General features: G+C 42.8%; 1 protein-coding gene across 1 annotated transcript in view; it reads right to left on the bottom strand.

Moving 5' to 3' along the window:
- LOC144527202 (CYFIP-related Rac1 interactor B-like) overlaps positions 1-3208 on the bottom strand; it is a 27801-nt gene extending 24593 nt beyond the window's left edge. The window contains exon 1 of the mRNA XM_078265131.1: positions 3068-3208. The gene's annotated coding sequence lies outside the window, so the exon portion shown is untranslated. The remainder of the gene's footprint in view (positions 1-3067) is intronic.
- Positions 3209-7063: the final 3855 nt, after the last annotated feature.

Raw genomic sequence — 7063 nt, forward strand, 5'->3', positions numbered from 1 at the left:
CGGAGCCTTTAAGTTGACTTGTGAAAAGCGTTGCATGAGGGTTAAGTAAACCGGCGTGGTGACTCATGCTACGTTTACATGTGGCCGTTTATTTTCATAAACGGACATTTCAACCTCTCCGTTTTCAAAAATAACATCATGCACAGCTGTCAGTTTTCAGAAAAGTGTTCGTTTACACCATAGACTGTATATATATATACATACTGGACCAACAGGTCCCGTGTCTCTGGATGGAGACCAGTGAAGGACATTAGAAGCTCTTTCCCGGTGATGGCTGAGCGTTACTGAGCAGCCTCCAACTGAGCTTGAAGACGTAGATGTGACGTGAGCAACCTGTCTGAAAGTTGGAAGTCTTCTGGTAGCTGTGCCAAGAGAAATCTCAATCATTCCCAATCTAGCAGAGACGGAGAGCGTAGGTATATGTAAGGAGATAACATAGACACAGGCTCATTATTGATCACTAAAATGATAGTTAACATTAGTCATTACACTTAAACAGCTGATGGAAGTCCAAACTGCCTGAGAGCTTCTCCTGTACTATACGGTAACTCCTCTACTATGAGACAGGAAGTCTCGTGGTTATGACCCAATCGTTAGCCTATTGTTATAAAAACGTCTGCTACGGAGCCATAACGTGAGCTACAAGGTAATGGAGCCTTTTATACATTGTCGTGTTTCTTTAGAAATAAACAACGGACAAATAGAGTCTTTAAACTCTTCAGATGTAAAGGTATTCTCTGTCAAAGTGACGTCAGAATGAATGGCAGTCAATGGGATGCTAACGGGATGCTAACGGGAGGTGATGGCTTGGTAGCATCAAAATGGCGCCATAGGAGCTACGTGTTCTGGGGAGAGGCTGACCCCCTTGATTTACACGTACCCGTGTATATGTGCCGTCAAGAGCACGCCAGACCTGCAGGTGGCGGTGTAACGAGGAGCTCAAGCCCACGTTAGCCAATCAGAATCCCCAAAATAGCAACAACAGCAACGAATCACTTCCTCTCTCTTCTCTCACTTCCTCGGCTGCCTAAACCTCCGTTTGTCTCAGTTTACATGCCAACGTGCAAACAAGGTTTTCCAAAAATCTCCACTCTGGCCGGAGTTTTTAGAAAGACTCGTTTTCAGGGGCGAGTTCTCCGTTGGCGTGCAAACGAAGGGAAATGTCTCCGTTTTTCAAAATAACCACGTACATGTAAACGGGGTATCAATAATCTGATCCCAAACCACAAATGAAGACTGTAAACTCTCCAGAAGTGACTTAAAGTGCCCATATTATGAAAAAAAAATCCCTTTTTCTGGGATTTGGGGAGTTATTTTGTGTCTCTGGTGCTTCCACACACATACAGACTTAGAAAACAACCGTCCATGCTGTTCTGAGTGAGATACGGTTGCTGAATGTGTCCTGTCTTCAGTCTCTGGGTGAGCTGGTCAACATCTGCACGGCTTTCTACGTCACTAGCTGAGACGAGGGGCCTAGGAGGCTAACCGTTAGCATGTTAGCTCGTTCTCAATGGCAAAACACTGCTACAACACACACTAGTTCACCATAATCTCCAAAAGAACTACTTCCATGTCCCTGTTCTGCAGGTATTCAACACAAAGGTGGAAGTGTTCCCTCGTTTAGAAGAAGTCTCCCAGCTAATCCTGCCTTGTTCTACTGAAGTTGGAGAAACAGCTAGCTAGCTCATGTAGTCCTTACCTAGCTACTGAGCATGTAGTCCTTACCTAGCTACTGAGCATGTAGTCCTTACCTAGCTACTGAGCGTGTAGTCCTTACCTAGCTACTGAGCGTGTAGTCCTTACCTAGCTACTGAGCGTGTAGTCCTTACCTAGCTACTGAGCACGTAGTCCTTACCTAGCTACTGAGCGTGTAGTCCTTACCTAGCTACTGAGCGTGTAGTCCTTACCTAGCTACTGATCATGTGCGACTGCCAACAGTAGCTAAAACAGAGACCTGAACACAGGGTGAAAAGAGGAGCTGCAGCAATGAGCAGTACAACAAAGATATGAAACCATGTAAACCTGTTCTGGTACAACCTCAAAATACAATTATGAACCTGAAAATGAGCAGAATATGGGCGCTTTAATAATGATACAACACAACAATAAGACTGCTGTTCTTTCCCTGATAATATACTTACTTAGGCTTCTTTTATTTATCCCTCCTGTTGTCCTCAGGTCTAATCTGACCCATTTTCAAAGTCTCTACATCAGAAATTTGGGTTTCTTTCAACCAAAATGCCCCAAAAAGAACCCAGATGGTTCCATACAACGCTCTTCACAGGTAAAAAATGATGATCAGTTCACTAGTTTCATTGAATTTGGGGTGTTTCATTCAATTGTATAACCATGAAAATAACCATAACCATAAAAACCATGAATGGTATCTAAACAGTATCCTGACTAAGCTTTGACAGGCTGTGATTATCCACTAAATCGTAACAATTTGTCAAAATAATTCATAATTTCAGATTTTTTTAAACAAAAACATGTGGTATAATATCATATCTATGAGGTTTATTGATTATGTAGTCCAAAACAAAGTGTAAAACTAGTGGTAATAAGTTGATATGAGTGGTGAATCCGGTGGTAGTGGGGGAAAAAGCGCGGAAAAAAAGCTAAAAGTGGCAAAAAACCTCGAAAAAACCGTCTCATAGAGGGTATATTTTTATATGCATTGTCGACGGGAAGACAACACAAGGGCTAAGTAACATTTTCAATGCAGGACTTGTACTGCAATAGAGTATTTTAACAGTGTGGTATTATAGTAGCGTACTTTTAATACCGCCGTAGTGACTCAATAATCGGATCCCAACCCAGAAATTAAGACTTTAAAGTCTCCGGAAGTGACTTAATAATGTTATAACACAACAATACAGAGGCATAACAAGCTGAAGTCAGACTGCAGTGTGTGGCGGAGAGTGTGCAGGACCTGACATGTCCGATCGGAGAGGATCCACCCAGATAGAGACGGAGACAGAGACAGAGAGGACTGAACCCCTCCTAAACGTCCCCATGATGCACCGGCACCGAACCCAAAACACAACCCCTCCCTCGCGCTGCTCACCTTCACTGTTAGCGGGTCGATATGTGCGGATGGGTCGGTCCCGTGCGTGTCGGGGCTCCGGTGTGTCCGCGGTGATCCAGGTGTCTCCCGGCGGGCCACCTCCTCTACATGCTGAGTGAGTGTGAACCCGGAAAACAGCCGCTCGGCGCGCCGTTAACTATAAAAGGAGTGATTTCCTCAAGGGGGAACTGAGCGCGCAGCCAATCAGCGAGCCGTGACGGCAGCAACTGCAGCTGCAACTTCACAGTCGGCCCACAGTCGGACACATTATTATTATTATTATTATTATTATTATTATTATTATTATTATTATTATTATTATTATTATTAATAAAGAACATAGGTACATCGCCAGTAGCCTATGTAGGCCTACATATACAAAAAGTCAATACCAGAGGTGCTTATACAGAAAAAAATATATGTAGAAAAATAAAAAGTAAAAAAAAACATATTTAAATATAAAAAACAGTACATATTGAGTAAATATCAAATGTATCACCGGTAGGCCTACATGAGAAATGTATCTAACACAATTCCAGTCTTAATTGCCTTCTTATTCTTATTGTCTCTTAAGGCCATTACACACCAACCAGACGGCCGACGGCCGACCGTCGGCAGAAAAGTCAGTGTGACTGATCAGTCTCCCCGAGTTGGTCCAAAAAGTTCCTCAGAACACACAGAAGAGACGAGACGTAATACGTCTCCATAACAGCAGGCGGCGCTATTCTGGATTGTCGCTAGAGTTTAGATTCTCTGCCCGAGCCCGAACCGGGCTGACATTTTACGCCGCTATGATCGGGATCCCTTAAACAAGCATTAGTGTTTTTTTAGTCATTACTTTATTAGTGTTATTCGGTGGGGAGAAAGCTCTGCCTCTCCAGCTTCTCCCGTAGCTCTGGGTGGATGTCCTGCTCTGACTTGAGTGGGAGGTAAACTGGGCTACATCGTGTCTCCCCCCCTCTGCAGCACTGTTGTCGGCCAGTGGGTCAGCATGCAGACCGTGGTGAAGGACAGTATTAATCAGGTGATGAAGACCGTGGTGAAGGACAGTATTAATGAGGTGATGAAGACCGTGATGAAGGACAGTATTAATCAGGTGATGAAGACCGTGGTGAAGGACGGTATTAATGAGGTGATGGAGACCGTGATGAAGGACAGTATTAATCAGGTGATGAAGACCGTGGTGAAGGACAGTATTAATGAGGTGATGGAGACCGTGGTGAAGGACAGTATTAATGAGGTGATGGAGACCGTGGTGAAGGACGGTATTAATGAGGTGATGGAGACCGTGGTGAAGGACAGTATTAATCAGGTGATGAAGACCGTGGTGAAGGACAGTATTAATGAGGTGATGAAGACCGTGGTGAAGGACGGTATTAATCAGGTGATGAAGACTGTGGTGAAGGACGGTATTAATGAGGTGATGGAGACCAGAAAGTCTCCTATATGGTTCCAGGGATTTGATTATGTTGCTGCCTTGATGTGTTACTCTCACTATTCAGCTGAGGGAAGCAACTGGAGCTCCGCTGTCTGCAAGTACAACTTCAGAACAGTTCTGCAAGTACAACTACCCAACTGTTCTGCAAGTACAACTACAGAACAGTTCTGCAAGTACAACTACACAACAGTTCTGCAAGTACAACTACACAACCGTTCTGCAAGTAAAACTACACAACCGTTCTGCAAGTACAACTACCCAACTGTTCTGCAAGTACAACTACACAACAGTTCTGCAAGTACAACTACCCAACTGTTCTGCAAGTACAACTACACAACAGTTCTGCAAGTACAACTACAGAACAGTTCTGCAATACAACTACACAACAGTTCTGCAAGTAGAACTACACAACAGTTCTGCAAGTACAACTACACAACAGTTCTGCAAGTACAACTACACAACCGTTCTGCAAGTACAACTACACAACAGTTCTGCAAGTAGAACTACACATCAGTTCTGCAATTACAACTACACAACCATTCTGCAAGTACAACTACACAACAGTTCTGCAAGTACAACTACAGAACAGTTCTGCAAGTACAACTACACAACCGTTTTGCAAGTACAACTACATAACACTTCTGCAAGTACAACTACAGAACAGTTCTGCAAGTACAACTACACAACAGTTCTGCAAGTACAACTACACAACAGTTCTCCAAGTACAACTACAGAACAGTTCTGCAAGTAGAACTACAAAACCGTTCTGCAAGTACAACTACACAACAGTTCTGCAAGTACAACTACACAACAGTTCTGCAAGTACAACTACACAACAGTTCTGCAAGTACAACTACAGAATAGTTCTGCAAGTACAACTACACAACCATTCTGCAAGGACAACTACAGAACTGTTCTGCAAGTACAACTACACAAAAGTTCTGCAAGTACAACTACACAACCATTCTGCAAGTACAACTACACAACCGTTCTGCAATACAACTACACAACAGTTCTGCAAGTACAACTACACAACAGTTCTGCAAGTACAACTACAGAATAGTTCTGCAAGTACAACTACAGAATAGTTCTGCAAGTACAACTACACAACCATTCTGCAAGGACAACTACAGAACTGTTCTGCAAGTACAACTACACAAAAGTTCTGCAAGTACAACTACACAACCATTCTGCAAGTACAACTACACAACCGTTCTGTAATACAACTACACAACAGTTCTGCAAGTACAACTACACAACAGTTCTGCAAGTACAACTACACAACTGTTCTTTAATACAACTACACAACAGTTCTGCAAGTACAACTACAGAATAGTTCTGCAAGTACAACTACACAACCGTTCTGCAAGTACAACTACACAACCGTTCTGTAATACAACTACACAACAGTTCTGCAAGTACAACTACACAACCGTTCTGCAAGTACAACTACACAACCGTTCTGCAAGTACAACTACACAACAGTTCTGCAAGTACAACTACACAACCGTTCTGCAAGTACAACTACACAACAGTTCTGCAAGTACAACTACACAACCGTTCTGCAAGTACAACTACACAACCGTTCTGCAAGTACAACTACACAACCGTTCTGCAAGTACAACTACACAACAGCTCTGCAAGTACAACTACACAACAGTTCTGCAAGTACAACTACACAACAGTTCTGCAAGTACAACTACACAACAGTTCTGCAAGTACAACTACACAACAGTTCTGCAAGTACAACTACACAACAGTTCTGCAAGTACAACTACACAACAGTTCTGCAAGTACAACTACACAACAGTTCTGCAAGTACAACTACACAACAGTTCTGCAAGTACAACTACACAACAGTTCTGCAAGTACAACTACACAACCAGTTCTGCAAGTACAACTACACAACCGTTCTGCAAGTACAACTACACAACAGTTCTGCAAGTACAACTACACAACCGTTCTGCAAGTACAACTACACAACAGTTCTGCAAGTAGAACTACACAACAGTTCTGCAAGTACAACTACACAACAGTTCTGCAAGTACAACTACACAACAGTTCTGCAAGTACAACTACACAACAGTTCTGCAAGTACAACTACACAACAGTTCTGCAAGTACAACTACACAACAGTTCTGCAAGTACAACTACACAACAGTTCTGCAAGTACAACTACACAACAGTTCTGCAAGTACAACTACACAACAGTTCTGCAAGTACAACTACAGAATCGTTCTGCAAGTAAAACTACACAACAGTTCTGCAAGTACAACTACACAACCGTTCTAAAAGTACAACTACACAACCGTTCTGCAAGTACAACTACACAACCGTTCTGCAAGTACAACTACACAACCGTTCTGCAAGTACAACTACACAACCGTTCTGTAATACAACTACACAACAGTTCTGCAAGTACAACTACACAACCGTTCTGCAAGTACAACTACACAGCAGTTCTGCAAGTACAACTACACAACAGTTCTGCAAGTACAACTACACAACCGTTCTGCAAGTACAACTACACAACCGTTCTGCAAGTACAACTACACAAC

Source organism: Sander vitreus, chromosome 12, assembly GCF_031162955.1.
Source record: "Sander vitreus isolate 19-12246 chromosome 12, sanVit1, whole genome shotgun sequence".
Taxonomy (NCBI): domain Eukaryota; kingdom Metazoa; phylum Chordata; class Actinopteri; order Perciformes; family Percidae; genus Sander; species Sander vitreus.